Source organism: Phocoena sinus, chromosome 2 (genome assembly GCF_008692025.1).
Source record: "Phocoena sinus isolate mPhoSin1 chromosome 2, mPhoSin1.pri, whole genome shotgun sequence".
NCBI lineage: Eukaryota > Metazoa > Chordata > Mammalia > Artiodactyla > Phocoenidae > Phocoena > Phocoena sinus.
Window position 1 is genome coordinate 69,029,281 of NC_045764.1, and position 20,484 is coordinate 69,049,764.

The 20,484-nt window shown below is 43.6% G+C and overlaps 1 long non-coding RNA gene across 1 annotated transcript in view; it reads left to right on the plus strand.

The window, feature by feature from the left end:
- The window catches only part of LOC116748362, a 34,703-nt gene extending 18,826 nt beyond the window's left edge, over positions 1-15,877 (plus strand). The window contains exon 3 of the long non-coding RNA XR_004348267.1: positions 13,719-15,877. This is a non-coding gene — a long non-coding RNA (uncharacterized LOC116748362). The remainder of the gene's footprint in view (positions 1-13,718) is intronic.
- Positions 15,878-20,484: the final 4,607 nt, after the last annotated feature.

Genomic DNA, 20,484 nt, shown 5'->3' on the forward strand with positions numbered 1-20,484 from the left:
GGATCTTCCCGGACCGGGGCACGAACCCGTGTCCCCTGCACCGGCAGGCGGACTCTCAACCACTGTGCCACCAGGGAAGCCCTATTCCTAGGTATTTTATTCTTTTGGTTGCAGTGGTAAATGGGAGTGTTTCCTTAATTTCTCTTTCTGATTTTTCGTTGTTGGTGTATAGGAATGCCAGAGATTTCTGTGCATTAATTTTGTATTTGCTACATTACCAAATTCATTGATTAGTTCTAGGAGTTTTCTGGTGGCATCTTTAGGAGTTTCTATGTATAGTATCATGTCATTGGCAAATAGTGACAGTTTTACTTCCTCTTTTCAAATTTGTATTCCTTTTCTTTCTTTTTCTTCTTTGATTGCTGTGGCTAGGACTTCCAAAACTATGTTGAATAAGAGTGGCGAGAGTGGACATCCTTGTCTTGTTCCTGATCCTAGTGGAAATGCTTTCAGTTTTTCACCATTGAGAATGATGTTTGCTGTGGGTTTGTCGTATATGGCCTTTATTATGTTGAGGTAGGTTCCCTCTATGCCCACTTTCTGGAGAGTTTTTATCATAAATGGGTGTTGAATTTTGTCAAAAGCTTTTTCTGCATCTATTGAGATGATCATATGGTTTTTACTCTTCAATTTGTTAATATGGTGTATCACATTGTTTGATTTGTGTATACTGAAGAATCCTTGCATCCCTGGGATAAATCCCACTTGATCATGGTGTATGATCTTTAATGTGCTGGTGGATTCTTTTCTTTTTTAAATTTAATTTATTTTTATTTATATTTGGCTCTGTTGGGTCTCCATTGCTGAGTGCGCGCCCTCTCCAGCTGTGGCCAGTGGGGGCCACTCCCCATTGCAGTGCCCAGGCCTCACTGCGGTGGCCTCTCTTGCTGCGGAGCACGGACTCCAGGTGTGCGGGCTTCAGCAGTTGTGGCTCGCAGGCTCTAGAGCGCAAGCTCAGTAGTTGTGGTGCATGGGCTTAGTTGTTCCGCAGCATGTGGGACCCTCCCAGACCAGGGCTCGAACCCATGTCCCCTGCATTGGCAGGCAGACTGTCAACCACTGCGCCACCAGAGAAGCCTGTGCCGGTGGATTCTGTTTACTAGTATTTTGTTCAGGATTTTTGCCTCTATGTTCATCAGTGATATTGGTCTATAATTTTCTTTTTTTGTGATATCTTTTTCTGGTTTTGGTATCAGGGTGATTGGTGGCTTCATAGAATGAATTTGGGAGTGTTTCTCCCTCTGCAATTTTTTGGAAGAGTTTGAGAAGGATCGGTGTTAGCTCTTCTCTAGATGTTTGATAGAATTCGCCTGTGAAGCCATCTGGTCCTGGACTTTTGTTTGTTGGAAGATTTTTAATTACAGCTTCAATTTCATTACTGGTAATAGGTCTGTTTATATTTTCTATTTCTTCCTGGTTCAGTCTTGGAAGGTTATACCTTTCCAAGAATTTGTCCATTTCTTCCAGGTTGTCCATTTTATTGGCATATAGTTGTTTGTAGTAGTCTCTTATAATCCTTTGTATTTCTTCAGTGTCAGTTGTGATTTCTCCTTTTTCTTTCTAATTTTATTGATTTGCATCCTCTTCCTTTATTTTTCTTGATGAGTCTGGCTAACGGTTTATCAATTTTGTTTATCTTCTCAAAGAACCAGCTTTTAGTTTTATTGATCTTTGCTATTGTTTCCTTTATTTCTATTTCATTTATTGCTACTCTGATCTTTATGATTTCTTTCCTTCTACTGACTTTGGGTTTTCTTTGTTCTTCTTTCTCTAGTTGTTTTAAGTGTAGGGTTGGATTGTTTATTTGAGATTTTTCTTGTTTCTTGAGGTGAGATTGAATCACTATAGACTTCCCTCTTAGAACTGCTTTTGCTGCATCCCATAGGTTTTGGGTTGTCGTGTTTTCATTGTCATTTTTTTCTATGTATTTAAAAATTTTCTTCTCTGATTTCTTTAGTGATCTCTTGGTAAGTTAGTAGTGCACTATTTATCCTCCATGTATTTGTGTTTTTCATGTTTTTTTCCTATAATTGATTTCCAGTCTCATAGCATTGTGGTCAGAAAAGATGCTTGATAGGACTTCAATTTTCTTAAATTTTTGAGGCTTGATTTGTGACCCAAGATGTGATCTATCCTGGAGAACGTTCCATGTGCACTTGAGAAGAAAGTGTATTCTACTACTCTGGGGTGGAATGTTCTATAAATATCAATTAGATCTATCTAGTTTATTGTGTCATTTAAAGCTTGTGTTTCCTTATTTATTTTCTGTTTGGATGATCTGTCCATTGGTTTAAGTGGGGTGTTAAAGTTCCCTACTATTATTCGATTTCTCCTTTCATGGTTGTTAGCATTTGCTTTATGTATTGAGGTGCTCCTATGTTGGGTGCATAAACATTTATTTTTTTTTATTTTTTTTATTTTTTTGAGCATTTTAACTAGAAGCCACTTTATTTTTTTATTTTTATTTTTTTTAACATCTTTATTGGGGTATAATTGCTTTACAATGGTGTGTTAGTTTCTGCTTTATAACAAAGTGAATCAGCTATACATATACATATGCTCCCATGTGTCTTCCCTCTTGCGTCTCCCTCCCTCCCACTCTCCCCATCCCACCCCTCCAGGCTGTCCCAAAGCCCCGAGCTAAAATCCCTGTGCCTTGCGGCTGCTTCCCCCTAGCTATCTACCTTACTACGTTTGTTAGTGTGTATATGTCCATGACTCTCTCTCGCCCTGTCAAAACTCACCCTTCCCCCTCCCCATATCCTCAAGTCCGTTCTCCAGTAGGTCTGCGCCTCTATTCCTGTCTTATCCCTAGGTTCTTCATGACATTTTTTTCCCTTAAATTCCATATATATGTGTTAGCGTACGGTATTTGTCTTTTTCTTTCTGACTTACTTCACTCTGTATGACAGACTCTAGGTCTATCCATCTCATTACAAATAACTCAATTTCATTTCTTTTTAAGGCTGAGTAATATTCCATTGTGTATATGTGCCACATCTTCTTTATCCATTCATCCGATGATGGGCGCTTAGGTTCTTTCCATCTCCGGGCTATTGTAAATAGAGCTGCAATGAACATTTTGGTACATGACTCTTTTTGAATTTTGGTTTTCTCAGGGTATATGCCCAGTAGTGGGATTGCTGGGTCATATGGCAATTCTATTTGTAGTTTTTTAAGGAACCTCCATACTGTTCTCCATAGTGGCTGAACCAATTCACATTCCCACCAGCAGTGCAAGAGTGTCCCCTTTTCTCCACACCCTCTCCAGCATCATAAACATTTATAATTGTTATATATTCTTGGATTAATCTTCTGATCATTATGTAGTGTCCCTCCTTATCTCTTGTAACAGTCTTTATTTTATTTATTTTTTTAAATTTTTTAAAATTATTTTATTTTATTTTATTTTTATTTTTTTTTAGTCTTTATTTTAAAGTCTATTTTATCTGTTATGAGTATTGCTACTCCAGCTTTCTTTTGATTTCCATCTGCATGGAATATCTTTTTCCATCCCTTCATTTTCAGTATGTATGTATCCCTAGGTTTGAAGTGGGTCTCTTGTAGACAGCATATATACAGGTCTTGTTTTTGTATCCATTCAGCCAGTCTGTGCCTTTTGGTTGGGGCATTTAATCCATTTACATTCAAGGTTATTATTGATATGTGTGTTCCTATTACGATTTTCTTAATTATTTTGGGTTTGTCTTTATGGGACTTTTTCTTCTCTTGTGTTTCCTGCTTAGAGAAGTTTCTTTAGCATTTGTTGTAAAGCTGGTTTGGTGGTGCTGAATTCTCTGAGATTTGCTTGTCTGACAAGCTTTTGGATCCTCCATCAAATCTGAATGAGATGCTTGCTGGGTAATCTTGGTTGTAGGTTTTTCTCTTTCATCACTTTAAGTGTATCCTGACACTCCCTTCTGGCTTGCAGAGTTTCCATTGAAAAAGCAGCTGATAACCTTATGGGGATTCCTTTGTATGTTATTTTTTGTTTTTCCCTTGCTGCTTTTAATATTTTTTCTTTGAATTTAATTTTTTTTTAGTTTGATTAGTATGTGTCTTGGTGTGTTTTTCCTAGGGTTTATCCTGTATGGGACTCTCTGTGCTTCCTGGACTTGGGTGACTATTTCTTTTCCCATGTTAGGGAAGTTTTCCACTATAATCTCTTCAAATATTTTCTCTGACCCTTTCTTTTTCTCTTCTTCTTCTGGGACCCCTATAATTCGAATGTTGGTGCATTTAGTGTTGTCCTAGAGGTCTCCAAGATTGTGTTCAATTCTTTTCCTTCTTTTTTCTTTATTCTGCTCCTTGGCAGTTATTTCCACCATTTTGTCTTCCAGCCCACTTATTTGTTCTTTGGCCCCAGTTATTCTGGTATTGATTCCTTCTAGTTTATTTTTCATTTCAGTTATTGTGTTGTTCATCTCTGTTTGTTTGTTCTTTAGTTCTTCTAGATCTTTAGTAAACATTTCTTGTATTTTCCCAATCCATGCTTCCATTCTATTTCTGAGATTCTGAGTCATCTTTACTATCATTACTCTGAATTCTTTTTCAGGTAGATTGACTATTTCCTCTTCATTTATTTGGTCTTGTAGGTTTTTACCTTGCTCCTTCATCTGTGACATATATTTTACTGGTTGTTTGGCCTGAGGCTTCCAACACTGGAGTTGGTGGCTATGGGTAGAGCTGGGTCTTGGTGCTGAGATGAGGAGCTCTGTGAGACCTCACTCTGATGAATATTCCCTGGAGTCTGAGGTTCTCTGTTAGTCCAGTGGTTCAGACTCGGAGCTCCCACTGCAGGAGCTTCTGCCTGACCCCGGGGCTTGCGCACCAAGATCCTGCAAGCTGCGTGGGGTGGCAAAAAAAAAAAATAATAAAGAGAACAATAACAAAGTAAAAAATAAAATTAGAGTAGGAAACTAACAGATATGTTAGAAAGAATGTAAAAATAAAAATATAGATGAATCAACAACCAGAAGGTACATCAGTACCACAATAGTAAAAAAGAGGAGGAGGGAAAAAAATAAAAGCAGGGGGGCGGGGGGTGGTGGTGGTGGAAGGCCTTGGCTGTGGAGAGCAGGGCCTAAGCAAGGGCGAGGTTTGGGCGGTGGGCAGAGCCAATGCTCAGGACCCACAGGGCTGGAAAAGGCCCTGGGGGCTGTGCGGGGTGGGGCTTAGGCTCAAGGAACAGAAGGGGCCCAGGCGTGCTCCCCACCCCTGGTCTCAGAGGGCAGGGGACCTCACCTGGGAGCCCAGCAGGCTTCCTGGGCTGGAGTGGGCGGGGCAAACGCCCTCCTCTCCTTTCCTGCTCCTCCCGTCTGGGGTCTGGGAGGGCCCCTCCCGCCTGCCTCTCCTGACTTCCCGGGCCTCCCTCCTATGCACCCAAGACCAATGCAGCTGCGGGTGGGGGCAACAGGGGGCCTTGGAGGGCGGGGGACCAGCCTGGGAGCTCAGCAGGCTCCCCGTGCCTGAGTGGGCGGAGCAATCTCCCTCCAGTCCTCTCCTGCTTCTCCCTGAGGGCCCCTTCTGTCTGCCTCTCCTGTTCTCCCCTCAGCCTCCTTCCTATGCCAAGGGCCCACACAGCCTGGAGGGTTCTTTGGAGGGCAGTGGATTGGCCTGGGAGCTCAGCAGGCTCCCCGTGCCCGAGTCTGTCAGCTTGTTTTAGACACAAAAACAAGTTTCTCAAACTATTTCCAAAACGATGTTTCAGAAAATATCCATGATCTCCTTTATCATTCTCCTCCTAAAGAACTTCCATGATGTAAAACACATCTCCTCTTGTTAGCTTTGGAAGAGCTGGAACTTCAGAGGTCTGCCTAGTGCCTTGCACAGAGAAATTGCTCCAGAAGTGAATGCCAAAATAATTAATTATTTAGTGAATTGTTCTCTTCAGAAATTCCTACAAGGAACTCAGTTCCATGATTGGGTAGTTTTTCGTTGAGGATCTGGTTGTGGTGCAACATTTTTTTTCCTCTCTCTAATTTCGAATATACCTAGGAGAGTCCTTCCAGCTACCTTTTCACCAGATTGTCATCAAAATGCAGGTCAGAAGTAAAGGAGACAGGTATCTATTGAAGAGTGGCATCAATGCATTAAAAGGTACACTGGTGGCCTTAAAGTCTTAATGCAGCTTTTTAAAATAGCTAATTTATACACCAGGCCACTCCAGTTCACCCTGGCACACTGGATCATATTATACAGAAAAGTAGATGGAACATACATATAATAGGCGATGGCTGGGCTCAGTTATGATCTTATTTTTACTGATAAAGACAAATCTCATAATTCACTGGTAGCAATATCAGTCTTTTATCTTTCCCTGGACTCATGAGAATACAAGTCACGTCCACTGAGCCTGCTGTCTGTGTGACAAGGAAACTCAGGCAGCCAATCATGGCAAAGGTGATTCACTCATTTGCATTCAGAAATCCTGTTGGTTAAAAAGCAGTAAAAGTGTTGGGGCTTTGTTTTTTTCTTTCACTCTATAAAAAGTGGCTTACTCGTGAAATATGCGCCTTCACTCATCTCGCAGAGCTGCTGTAAAAAATAACATTTGGCAGTGGGAAGTGGGACTTTTGCTTGAGGAGCTGATGTGCGTGTATAATATTTGTGTATTTCTTAGATGTCCACGGACACTTATCAATGCTTCTGTGTTCCAAAGACTTGCACGGTTAAAATTTACTATGGTGTGGGTCTTGAGTTTTAAAGTATACGTCAGGATTTGTAAAGTGCGAGATCGCAGAATGAAGTGGTAAGAGAAACGGGGACTGGAACAGTAGTATGGCGACATTAAGTGAAGTAGTTAATTTGACTCACACTCTAGTCATGAGAAAACACTGTGCTTTCTTTCCCCGTGCTCCCTGCCTGCTCTTACTCCATGTCAGAGTCCTGGCTGCCCACGTCTGCTTCACCCTCTGCCCTGTTCTTCGCGTCCTGATTTGGTCTCAGAACCCAGACAAGGCCTCAGAACACACGGCAGATTCGAGAACACCCCAAGTTGCTCAAGGGAAATAAGAAAGTGTAGGGGCTTCCCTGGTGGCGCAGTGGTTGAGTCCGCCTGCCGATGCAGGGGACACGGGTTCGTGCCCCGGTCCGGGAAGACCCCACATGCCGCGGAGCGGCTGGGCCCGTGAGCCATGGCCGCTGAGCCTGCGCGTCCGGAGCCTGTGCTCCGCAACGGGAGAGGCCACAACAGTGAGAGGCCCGCGTACCGCAAAAAAAAAAAAGTGTATGGGGATGGTGGTGCTGAAGGCTGGTCCCTGCCCCCCGCCCTGCCCCCCAACCTACCCCCTGCTGGAGCATAAATCCAGTAGAGGGACCTAGACATTTATTTTCAGAGCAGGAGCTGCACCTTCCTTTGTGCTCTGCACTGTGCTAAGTGCAATGTAGGTGCTGGATAAATGTTAATAACAACAGCCGTGTGATGATGACAATGATAACGTGGTAACCCCACTTCCTTCATGCCAAGGGAGTTTAAGAGATTCAACCACTTCTTGTGGTTGATGTTAATATACCCAGGGGTAGTGTTCCTTGTCTGGCAAACCCTGACCAAATGGTACTTTCCTGTTTTCCCATCTGACTGGAAAGCGGGTAGGAGGTAGGAAAGAGGTCCTGGAGCCCAGGGCTTCCTGCATATTCATCTTCAGAACTGTCACTCTGAGAATGAGCAAATGCCCCTCATGCGTTTTGTCTGCCAATCAGACCTCTTTGTCCGCAGAGACCCTTTAAAAAAACAATAATGACACCTTTATTTTAATTCTCTTTTTTGGTCCCACGTCAGGGTTCTGCCTTTTAAATAAGCTACACCAGAGCTTCTTCCTTCTCATCTTGCTCCTAATTAAGGACAGTAGGGGGTTTCCTTTGGTCTTATTATTTTTACAGTTTTAATTACACTGATCTTAGCTTAAAACAGAACTCATTTAAGTGCTGAGAAGATATGTATTTTCTGGCTCAGTGAGGGTTTTCCCCTCCCACGCCTCTTAGAAGAGGACAGAGCTGAGAGATGGCCCCTCTCTGAGCACCAAACCTAACTAAGCTTGCTTTGTTCTGGATGAAGGACAGGGAGACCATGCAGGGACCCCAGCTGCTGCAGGAGAGAGCCCTGTATCTTCAGGAGAATTGGCATTTTGCCAGAAAGAGCAGCCATCATGGTGGGAAGCCAGAGCTGGGATGTCAGCTCTAGGAAATGGGCTGTCTCTAAAGGTGACTGATCCACTGGTTGCTCTTCCCTGCGCTTCATCGCACCTGGCTGGTCATGCTTAGAAGGACAGTCACCATGCCATTCCCTTCCTCCTCCTCTTTCCTCTGGATCCTGGTCTATCGCGGCCTTGTTGGAATACTGCCACTCGCTCCTTCCTAGAGTCCATGTGATTCCGTGGTAAAAGATTTTGAGCACTGAAGGCCAAGACCAAGGTTTGAAGCCCAGCCTGGGCAACACTGGTGATGTAGTCTTGGGCAAATGATTTTCTGTTTGAGCTCTGGGGGCCTCTTCATAAAAGGGGATCGTGATGTCTTCTTGGGAGGGTGGTTGTGAAGGATGAATATGGTAATGAATGCTAAGTGAAGAATGCCTCTTGGCATGAAGTTGGTGCTCCATAAATGTTTGTAGCCCCTTTCCTTAGTCTGATAGGTATAGGTGAGTACCTAGAAGGGTGGGCAGATATTTGAAGGCCTGAATAATAAAGACAGCAATTCCTGAGAACACACAAACACACACTCATAAAATATCTATCTTGTCCTTTCTGCCTGTCCCCATCCCATACTTTTCTCATGCCCCTTTTCACTGCCTCCTCTTCCACAGCTTTACTCTGATTATTTCCAGCCCACATGGATCCTGCTGAACTCTTTTCTACTTATTGCCTCAACCACACGACTTAACATTTCATTATAAGAAGTCTTGGTTTGTATATTAAGATCTTCTCTCTCTAATAAGGTAAGCTCCTTGGGAAGCGACCAAGCATGATTCTTTTTCCTGTGTCTTTGCAGCACTCAGCACAGTGCCACGCATGCGGTAAATGTTTAATAATTGATTATTAAGTGCAGTGCCAATACTAGTTCTACCTGAGGGTAGAGACTGTATTTTATATATATATATATATATATATATTTTAAATAAATTTATTTATTTTATTTACTTATTTTTAGCTGCGTTGGGTCTTCGTTGCTGCGTGGGCTTTGTCTAGTTGCGGCGAGCAGGGGCTACTCTTCATTGCGGTGCACAGGCTTCTCATTGCGGTGGTTTCTCTTGTTGAGGAGTGTGGGCCCTAGGGTGCACGGGCTTCAGTAGTTGCAGCACGCAGGCTCAGTAGTTGTGGCTCCCAGACTCTTGAGCGCAGACTCAGTAGTTGTGGCACATGGGCTTAGTTGCTCCGTGGCATGTGGGATCTTCCGGGACCAGGGCTTGAACCCGTGTGCCCTGCATTGGCAGCCGGATTCTTAACCACCGCGCCACCAGGGAAGTCCCTATAATATATTTTTTTGTGTCTCCACAGCGGTTTGCCCAGTGCTAAGCAACTAGGCACTCACAGGTATTCAGTAAACATCTGTCAGATTGAGATTAGCTTTTGCTGTTGAAGGACGATGGGTTTGAGGGATAGTTAAGCCATTGATATGAAAAGTATAACACGAGACCTGGGGAATAAAAGCTGAATCTACAAAAGGTTGTGAAATGCCTGGGATTTGGGGAAGACGTATTTTCTTTTATAACAGTTTGTAAATCATGTCCTGGTAGGGCAGAAAAAGAACAGCATAGGGAGTTTGGAGCCTTGGCTTCTGGTCTAGACTGGGACAATTTATTTGATATGGACACGTGGGCCAGGTCTGGAACCAGATAGCCTCTGGCTTGCAGTAAAAAAGAAGTTTCCTCTTGACTCAGGGGCCCTTTGGAAACTTGTCACCTCTCAGTGACCCTGTGGACAGCTCCCGGTTTCTTCTGATAGGTTTGATCTTGGCCCATAATCCTTAAATAGACACAACTTCCAAGGAAGCCGGTTTGCGTTGAACTGAAAGTCAATCGGGCCACTGCAAGAATATGAAATTAGGCCTCCGGGGATGGAAAGGCAGTTATTTTTCAATTATCCACAGGTCAGAGGCAGCAGTGGGGCTGCTCATCTGGAGTCACCCTGAGAAGTGACCCTCTGTCTTGCCTAAGCGTGACCGGAAACTCAGCTGGCCCCCTCTCTGGGTTGCTCTGTCTATCCCCCGGCCTCTCACGAGGCTCATTGTCCTTCTGTGTGTGTGTGCACAGCCCTGGCTCCATCCCCTTCCCAGGCCCTGGCTGAGGGTCCCCCAAGGCTGGTGGCCAACGTGTTCCCTGACCTCAGGAGCTCAGATCTGTAGGCCTTTGTGTCTCTAAGTGTCCACCGAACACAGCAGACACTACAGGAACCATGAGAGGTAGTCTTGTAGGCTACAGAACCCAGCAATAACAAAACCCAGCAAAGGCACAGGCCCTGGGCTAGCTTCATGCTCTTCTGGTGGCAACATGCAGGGGTGTCCTTAAACGCACAGAACCAGGGGTCAGGGTAAGTCCTGCATTATTGCTGGTATTCCACACAGCCTTGTTTCCCCCAGGCCGATTTCTTTCAGCTGTCCTTCGCACTTCCCCCTCAGCGAAGCGCAGGAATCCTTCCCAGCCAAGCTTGATGGGAGTTCCAGGGCAGCCATGGAGCTGTCCTCAAGTGCACAGCCAGAACGCTTCCATTAATTCACAAAACGTTCTCCACGAGGGAGCCAGACAAGCTGCATTATTATCCTTATCACTCATCTCGCGCTGAAGAAACTGAGGCAGCTGAGGGAGAGGAGGGCTGCCTGAGTCGGCTCATCTAGTGGGATGAGAAGGAGGAGAGAGCAAAGGTGCAGGCAGCCTCTGCTTGGCTCCCTCTGGGGGGCTTGGAGGGGGTAAAGAGGTGAAAGGGTGACCAGCCCACTGGAGGTGCATTTCAAATCAGGCACCACACCAGGGCCGTTTTCTTTTCGGGTCTCTACATCGAATACATTTTGATTCAATTTGGATGGTCTGGATTAGTGGAAGGGAATGAGGTTTAAAAGAGGTCAGCTCCATTACTCAGTGTTATTAATTATGTCATCGGCCATTAAAATCTCAAAAAACTAGGTAACTAATAAATTTTACATACTGAAAAATCACAGATGGGTCAGGCAAATGGATAAATTCTTAAAAGTATTTAATATCTGTTAAGAGGACAGAATGATAAATTCAACATTGAAAACCAATATCAGATTCGCAATTACAGGCCATTTATCATAACCAGCTGCATGGACAGCATCTTACTGTGGGGAGCACCGTGTGATTCATAAGCAGAGACCCGGAACAAGTCCATATGAAACAAGAGATAAATCTGCTTTCCATATTTGAAACTTATTTCCACTTCCTATCTTTATTGCCAACAATAATGTTATCTTTCAAGAACAAATTGTTACACATTAAACCCATGCATAATGAGCCCAGTTGAGTCAAAAACTTCCCTAAAAAGAGCTTTAAATTATTCCAAATTGGGTTATTAGCTTTAATTCTAATTCCTCTGAGAGGGCCCACCAATCTTATGGTAAGTTTCAGCACTTAACCAGACAGTTTGTTTCCCAAGGTTGGGCCCCAAGGTTCTGGATTTGTTTTCTCCTCCTTCTCTCCACCTCCCCTGAAGAATTAACACTGTCAGGCTAAAGAACAAACACGATAATATTTAACAGAAGTGTTAAACAAATTGCAAGAACATTGCAATTTTTATATATATATATATATATATATATATTTTTTTTTTTTGCGGTACGCGGGCCTTTCACTGTTGTGGCCTTTCTCGTTGCGGAGCACAGGCTCCGGACGCACAGGCTCAGCGGCCATGGCTCACGGGCCCAGCCGCTCCGTGGCATGTGGGATCTTCCCGGACCGGGGCACAAAGCCGTGTCCCCTGCATCGGCAGGCGGACTCTCAACCACTGCGCCACCAGGGAAGCCCCTATATTTTTGATTTTAAGATGAGTGATTCTGCTTTCTTTGAATCTTTGAGTAAATGGAATGATTTGAATTCAGACCTTTGCATGTCATGGCCATGACACCAGTTAGGTCCATGTTTTGACATCTACATGTCCTGAGATCAAATGGCAGGGAGATGATTTGGCTGTGACATCTCTCATTTCACCTACTGCCCAGGCTGACCCAGCTTACAAGACTCCAGTCAAGACATAGGATGGAAAAAAAAAAAGACACAGGATGGATTTTTTTAAACTTAATTTTTTCCTGATTTCAAGAATGAGGTGCTCAAATGTAGAAAATTTGGAATGTGGGGAAAAAAATCCTAACCTCCTCATAGAGGTCACTGCCTAATTACGTTTTGGCATGTGTCTTCCACCGTGTTTTTGTTTTGTTTTGCTGTGCATTTTTTCTTTACACAGTTCCGATTATATATACACAGTTTTCTATCCTATGCCATCATAATTTTTCTGGTTATATAATACTCCATTTTATAATGAACCATTTCCCTAATGCTGGGCACTTAGGTTGCTTCCAACTTTTCTCCATTATAAATAACATTGCAATAATCATCTTTGTACATGCATATTTGGGTGAATTTCTAATGATCTTTTTAAGATTTGTTCCCAGAAATCTCATTGCTGAGTTAAAGAGTGTGAACATTTTATGATTTTTTGATATATACTAAGGCTAAAAAGAGAATTTTATGTAAACCCCTCATTCCTGATTTTTTTAATTGTTTGTACAAGTTGCAGCCTAGAGGTTAAAATCATGGATTTTGAAGTCAGATCCATCTGCATTCAAGTTCCAGGTCTGTTACAGACTAACTGGGAGACTCAGCCATTCAGAACCTCTATTGTTGATTTCCCTGGTGGCACAGTGGTTAAGAATCTGCCTGCCAATGCAGGGAACACAGGTTCGAGCCCTGGTCTGGGAAGATCTCACATGCTGTGGAGCAATTAAGCCTATGCTCCACAACTACTGAGCCTGTGCTCTAGAGCCCACGAGCCACAACTGCTGAGCCCACGTGCCACAACTACTGAAGCCCATGCACCTAGAACCCGTGCTCCACAACAAGAGAAGCCACCGCAATGAGAAGCCCGTGCACCACAACGAAGAGTAGCCCCTGCTCACCGCAACTAGAGAAAGCCTGTGGGCAGCAACAAAGACCCAACATGGCCAAAAAATAAATAAATTAAAAAAAAAAAAGAATTGATGTTGTAGGAAAGAAGGAGGGTATTTAAAAAAAAAAAAAGAAAAAGAACCTCTATTGCCACATCTGTAAAATGGGAATCATGATACCTACATCTCAGGGTTGTTGTGAAGAGAAAATGTAACAGTGGTTATCAGGTGCTTAGCACAGCACGCCCTGACACACAGTAAGTATTCCATAAAAGGCAGATGATATTGGTCTTTGTTCAGTTTTTAGTGACAGAATATTTTATGTATTTTTTTTAGCAAAATCGTATGATAATTTAAAAATTTTTTCTAAGTTGAAGTCTAGTTGATTTACAATGTTGTGTTAATTTCAGGTGTACAGCAAAGTGATTCAGTTATACATATATATAATATATGTCTTTATAACATGTATACATAAAGATGTCATATAATTTTAAAACATTTGAGCTTTAATAATAGTCTCTGTTATCTCCGGAATAAAATTCTAGCTTATTATTGGTCAATATCAGATCCTGTCTCACCTTCCCCACCTTTTTCTCTCCTTTCCCCTGCAGTTGCGTTTGTCCCAGCTGCCTATGACAAGCATCCTTCATGACTGCGCCGAATGCCTTCGATCACTGTGCCCATGTCACTTCTCTCTCTAGCCTGTCCTTTCCATTCTCTTCATTGTTTATCAAACTCTACTCATGGATTTAGGCTCGGCTTAGGCTCACCACTTCCCCCAAACCTTCCCAGACACCTCCCCAGGCAAGATGCGTATGTTTGTCCTCTGTGCTCCTGTGTTGCAGAATATCTCTATCTCATGTATTACAGAAGGTAAGGTGTGTTTCAGCCTCTCCCACTAAACTGGGAGCTCTATAAAGGTCAAGATCATGTCTTATTAATCTTGGTTTTCTTTAGCGCCTACTACAGTGCCTGATACAACACAAGGACTCAATAAAAGTTTGTTAAATGTAGCATAGGTAGTGGGTTTGATCAAAGAAAACCATGAATGGAATTTAAAGGCAAATTGAATTTCAACTGAATTGATAGTTGATTGGATTTTAATTTTTTATTTACCATGGGATCTTAAGTACAAATGCATTTTGTTCTATTGTGGAGCGTTTTCTAGGCCTTGAAGTACTTACTGCTATTTGTAAATCATTTCCAGGCAAATTATTGAGATTTTAAAATGTGCAAGGAATTTCAGTGGACCCTGTATAAACATATATCAGAATATCTCATGGGAGACTACAGAATGTGTTCATTCTATGGGTGGGGACACAGAAGCCCAGGAAAGAGAGACAATTGAGTTATTAGGGCCTGAATTTCCTGCCTAAACTTAAATAATATTATGGTTAAAGCTGAAATTTAAAACAGCCTTCATATTGACTCCACATACCACTTGACTAGCCTGGTAAAGTATCTGGGTTGTGCTTAACTGACGAGCACTATCGTTATCATTATTTTTGTCTGTTTGCTCAGTGCTGGCTCTCCAGTACCTAGATGGTGCTTGGCACATTGTAGGTCCTCAATCAGTATTTGCCAAATGACCAAATGAATCAGCAATCACATTCGGTATGACCCAATCTGCAGCCGCTTGTGGGAGGTTGTTCAGTTCAACCTGACAAATCTTTATAGAGTGCTTTCAGACACTTTGCCACGGAGCGGAGAGTATGAAGATGAATAGCATACGGTTCCTGTCTTCACGATCTCCAAGTCCAGTATGGAAAGCAGACACATAACAGATAAATGCTGTATGCTGAGGTTAGTGATAAGAGAGGCCTATGTACACGGTGACAGGAAACCCAGAGGAAGGGTGCTTCAAGGAAGACTTCCTAGGGGAGGTCGTGCCTGAGTTGCCTTGCTGGATGACAAGAGTGAGGCTGAAGAAAGATGGAAGGACGTTCTAAACAGAGGAGATGTCACTAGGAAAGATAAAGGTATGACATCTCATTCATGAATCCATCCCATCAACATTCACTGATGGCATATTATGTTCCAGGTGTCGTTCTAGGTGCTGGGTATATGGTGGCAAACAAAACAAAGTCCCTTTCCTGGCGGACCTGTGTTCTACTGGACACAGGGGCCACAGACCTTTCAGCATTGCTGGAGGAGGGAGTGATGGTGGAGGAAGCTGAAGAGGAGGTGGGCAGTTTGTTTTACGTGGAAGAGTTGAGTTGATACCCTACCTACTTCCACAAAGGATCTGAGGCACATAAAAAGCTAAGGATTTGCCAAATCAAACTACCACTGGGCAGGAATCCCAAACCCCGTCCTGAGGAGGAGATTCTTCTGCTTCCCCCCGAGGCTCTTGGTTGCTGCAGGGAGACTGCCAACACTGCTGGAGAAAAGTGGCTGCTTCTGGACCCTGTGTACTCCTAGAAATCCCCCTGGGTTGATTCAGTAATTGGATTTTGAATCAAGGCTGTGAGTGGAGAGCCTGGTACATAGTGAGAACTTCATAAATGTTTGTGGAATGAAAACATGAGGGTGATGACTTTATCTGTAAAATAAAGGAGTGGCTAATCCCTCTGAGCTTTGACTTTAGCCTAAGAATGAGCGGCATTATGAACATCCTGGAAAGTAAGATGGTTACTGTACCAACACCCTGCTCAATTTAAGTCAAAGGATAAAATGTCACAAGTAAAACCATGTGCCTGGGCTTCCCTGGTGGCGCAGTGGTTAAGAATCTGCCTGCCAATGCAAGGGACACGGGTTGGAGCCCTGGTCCGGGAAGGTCCCACATGCCGCAGAGCAACTAAGTCCGTGCGCCACAACTACTGAGCCTGTGCTCTAGAGCCCACAGGCCACAACTACTGAGCCCACGTGCCCTAACTACTGAAGCTTGTGCACCTAGAGCCCGAGCTCCGAAACAGGAGAAGCCACGACAATGAGAAGCCCGCACACCGCAGTGAAGAGTAGCCCCTGCTCACTGCAACTAGAGAAAGCCCGCGCACAGCAACAAAGATGCAACACAGCCAAAAAATTAAAAATAAATAAATTTATTTTAAAAAATGCCTTTATTTCCAAGTTCAACCAGCCATTCACCCATCCAAGTTTTACCATCCATGCATCCATGCAACATGGCTAGGCACTGTGCAAGACACTGGAGATATTGAAATGATTTTATGGAATTCATCATTCAGTTCACCACTGTCAAATGACAGTGAAAAGAGTGCTAATTGAAGTAGGTAAACAGGTAGGGTGAGGGGGCCAAGGAAGGCCTTGTCAATGAGCAGACTTTTAATGGATGAGACTGGAGTTTGCCAGGCTTGAGAGAAGATGGGAAGGGCGTTCAGGTTCTGAGAACAGCAGAAATAAAACCAGGGGGTTCAGAACACTGTATTGACTTCGGGACCTGCAGTAAACTGGTGCGGCTACCAGGTAGGATGTAATGGTTGACAGATTATTGAAGATGGGGAGAGGGGGGTATGTGTTTAGAGGTATAGTTTCCCCAAATAACTGTTGCAAATAAAATTTTAAAATGCTGTAGTATCGAAGAAATATGCCGACATTGACTTGAGTCAGAGGTTTACTCTCCTCCAAATGGTTTTATTGTCATTACTATTCTTTTGGGAGCATTTATTTATGTTTACTTTGGACCCCAAATCAAAGCAAATCAGAATATGACAAGGGTGTGTGGATGAGATGAGTTATTTGATGAAGAATGCATTTGCTCCCTTTCGTAAGCAGTTTATATCCTGCTGGGCTGCAGACTGCTGTAGTATAGGAGCTATTTCCAATGATTTAAATTTGACCCCTAACAAACCACAGTTTATAATGACTTTTTACCCAGATAGCATCCATGATATAACTGTAACTTATGTGAAATCTGCACATATGGGTATATTAAGTTCATTCATTGATTTCCAGAATCTCAAATCCTCTGAGGATTTTCCCGAATCTCCATGATGCCTCAGAAGGCCTCGTTTTGCATCCGATCCTTTTACTGCAATAAAAAAGAATTAGAAATTCATGTTGCTTGTCTCCATTGCACAAAGAAGAGTTCCCTCTCTTGGACAAATTGGTCTTGGGCAAAGTATGCCACATAAATTGCTTCCAGATCATCTTGTGCCTGTGGAAGGACTAAGGGCTTGAGACAAGATGCATTTCACAGCATCATATTTGGTCTCTTTTCCTGGTAAACATGGAGGAAAGAGAACAAGAGGCCCAATCCGACTTTGCCTGGATGCAAGAAAATCTGGTGTCTAAATGCCACATTTCTTGGGACTGTATAATAATCTATAATAGTGGGACATCATAACAAATAGTGTAACAATTTCATGATGATAACCTATACTTTCAAGAAACCCATGAAATGTAGAATTCAGAGATCTCCAGCATTAGCCTCTGAGAACGATTCACAAACTCAATTCTCGATTCAAAGAGATTGGCACTTCTGACGTTTATGCGTAAATAGATCTCAACCAATCTCATTAAATATTCAATCCATATTCAAAGTTATTAAATATTGCACATGATTTAATAAATACAACCAAGTTAATCAAGACTTCGATTGGTGGTTGTGGGTTCATAAAAAGCTTGTGAAAGAGTCATTCCACTTGAGTTTTTCCTGATCCTCTGTCTCCCTCCTCTGTCTTTAAGTGAGTGTAGGAATTGTATTATACGTGCATGTAGGCGTTTTTTGGGCTGTGTTGGTGTATATGTAGGAGTGTTGGGTTGTTATCTCCTAGAAATTTGTGTCCTGGGCAGGGTTGTTGTGTGGGGGCATATTTGAGGATGTGCTGAGTGTACTGTGTTAGTGTGTGTTATGTGAGCAGATGTAGCACTGGTGAGTTGCCTTAGATTCTGCCTGCTCCACAGTTTCTTCTTTGCACCTTGTCAATGGCTAGGACCCAGGGATCCCACGGTCCCCTCTAATTCTTTGGAAGTATCCAAAGATTGCTTTTTCTCACGGTTGTGCAAGGGTAGAGTTGGCCCTTTGCTTGCCTTACCCTAGTCCCAGCCCTGCAGTGAGAGACACTATAGCATCGAGGACAGAGCTTTGAAAAGGCTGGAGTTCAAATTTGAGTTTTGTCACTTTCTAGCTATGTGGCCTTGGGTAAGTTACCTCTTGGACCCTCAGTTAACCCTTTTGGAAAGGGGGATAATAATGCCTGGTGTATAGCATTGTTGGGAGTTTTAAATGAGATCATGTATAGGCCTTATTAATAAATTGTAAATATTTTACTTATTCTTTTTACAAGGCAAGGCCCAATGTGAGGCTTCATAAGAGACATGAAGGTAAATAAGACCCCAAATCTTAGAGTCTGGTGGAAAGATAGACATTTTCTCAAGTGCTCTAATATGTCAGGTGTCACTTGAGGAGTTTAAAAGACCCTGCAAGTGCTTCCCTGGTGGCACAGTGGTTGAGAGTCCGTCCGCCTGCCGATGCAGGGGATATGGGTTCGTGCCCTGGTCCGGGAAGATCCCACATGCCATGGAGCGGCTGGGCCCGTGAGCCATGGCTGCTGGGCCTGTGCATCCGGAGCCTGTGCTCTGCAGCGGGAGGGGCCACAGCAGTGAGAGGCCCGCATACCACAAAAAAAATAAATAAATAAAAAATAAAATAAAAAAAATAAAAGACCTTGCAAGTTCCAAAAATCTTTCCACCACTCACAGATTCTAGCCATCCCTGGCGTGTGTTGGGTGTTCCTCCCTGGGACTTTGAGCCAGAGCTCTGCAGAAAAAGGGAGGGGAAAAGGGGGATCCCTCAGCAAGGAAAGGAGAGAGAGGGAAGGAAAACGAAGGGAATTTCCTGCACACTTGAGCAAGGAAAACATGTGGACTATCATGGTCTGAGCCTGGACATTCTGCCCAGCAACCTAGCCTTCTGACAATCTACTTCTGAGAAGGAGGAGGTCTTCCTACCTTGGTCACCAGAGTTTTGGCCTCCTCACCTCCCACCCCTGTCCAGGCTGAAGTGTGCAGAGGTGGAAATGGAACTGGGTTTCAGATGCCACCCCCCTGGAGAAGATACACTCTGGAGCCCGGTAGAAAAAAGCATTAGAGAGGCTGAGAGGAGAAGGTAGAGGGTGGGAGCCAGGGCTATGAAGTTAATTCTGCTTAGGCTCTACTTGCTTTCTGTGTGACCCTCAGCTAGGGAATTCTCTCTGAGCCCTGGTTTCCTCCAAGAGATGAGGGTGATAGCAGTGCTTACCTCATTATTTTTCCCATTTTGCAGATGAGAACACGGAGGCATAAATGAAGTCACCCACTCAAGGTCACATAAGCTAACAAGTGACAGGGCCAGGATTTGAACTCAAGCAGATGCTTCCAGGGCTCCTGCTCTCAATCACCTCATTCGACTCCTCTGTTTTAATGTCTTCTTGCTCTGTTAGAGTGTAAGCTTTCAGAGATCAGGGCTTATAGCTTAGAATAGTGGACTTTAGTCTCCAGTTATACCTTCAGATGAGTAGAGCAGTCCTAGATGTTGTCATAACTCCAAAATAAACTTGTTGCAGTTGGGTTGAATATTATACAGCAATAGGTTGTGCAAAGCAGTGCTTCCCATAAGCAGGCTCTCAGGGACTGGCAAACGAATGATGGATGGTGGGCTCCAGCGTGACCTGGAGCTGACCCTCAGAGATATTTGCTAAAAGCGTTCCTGGCTCTGTTGGGACATGTGTCCTTGGAGGCCTGCCAGCTGGGTGGAGAAGGTGTAGCTTTATAGATCCGTGTGGCTTTTTAGAGTATGACAGAAAACCAGGCAATCCTCAGCCCCGCGTGGAGGGGGCCAGCAACACTCAGCCACGCAATTCACACCTGGCAGCATGGGAGTGTGTGAGAGAGAGACAGGGAAGTGGGTTGCTTCCCATGCATTTGCTTGCTGAGTGGGGGGCAATGGTTGCCCAGGAAGAACTGCCCACCTCCCCAAACCTGTTAGAACTGAAGTTTGAGAAGGTGGAAGTTGCAACTCATAATCCAAAAGGGAATGTGAGGATGAAGAAAAGATATTCAAAAACCTATCTTGTATTATATTAGTTGCTAACAGTTATCCCACGCTACTACGTGTAATATTTCCTCACAGAGCTCACCGTAATGTTATCATTCCCATTTTACTGATAGGGAAACTGAAGCCGGAGAGGTTAAGTGGCTGTCCAGTGTCATAATTAGTAAGTGGTGGAGCAGGAATACAAACCGAGAAAGTTAGAACCCATTCTCTTAACCTTTAGCATCTCTGATACCCACAAACTGCATTGCCTGAGAGCTGGAGAAACCCTTAGAGAACATCCATCTCAGCCTCTTCAGAGTCAGGTGGGAAAACGAAAGGCCAGAGAGGGGCAGCGATGGACCAAGGTGACACAGGTGGTCGGTGATAGCCCTAAGATTTGACTG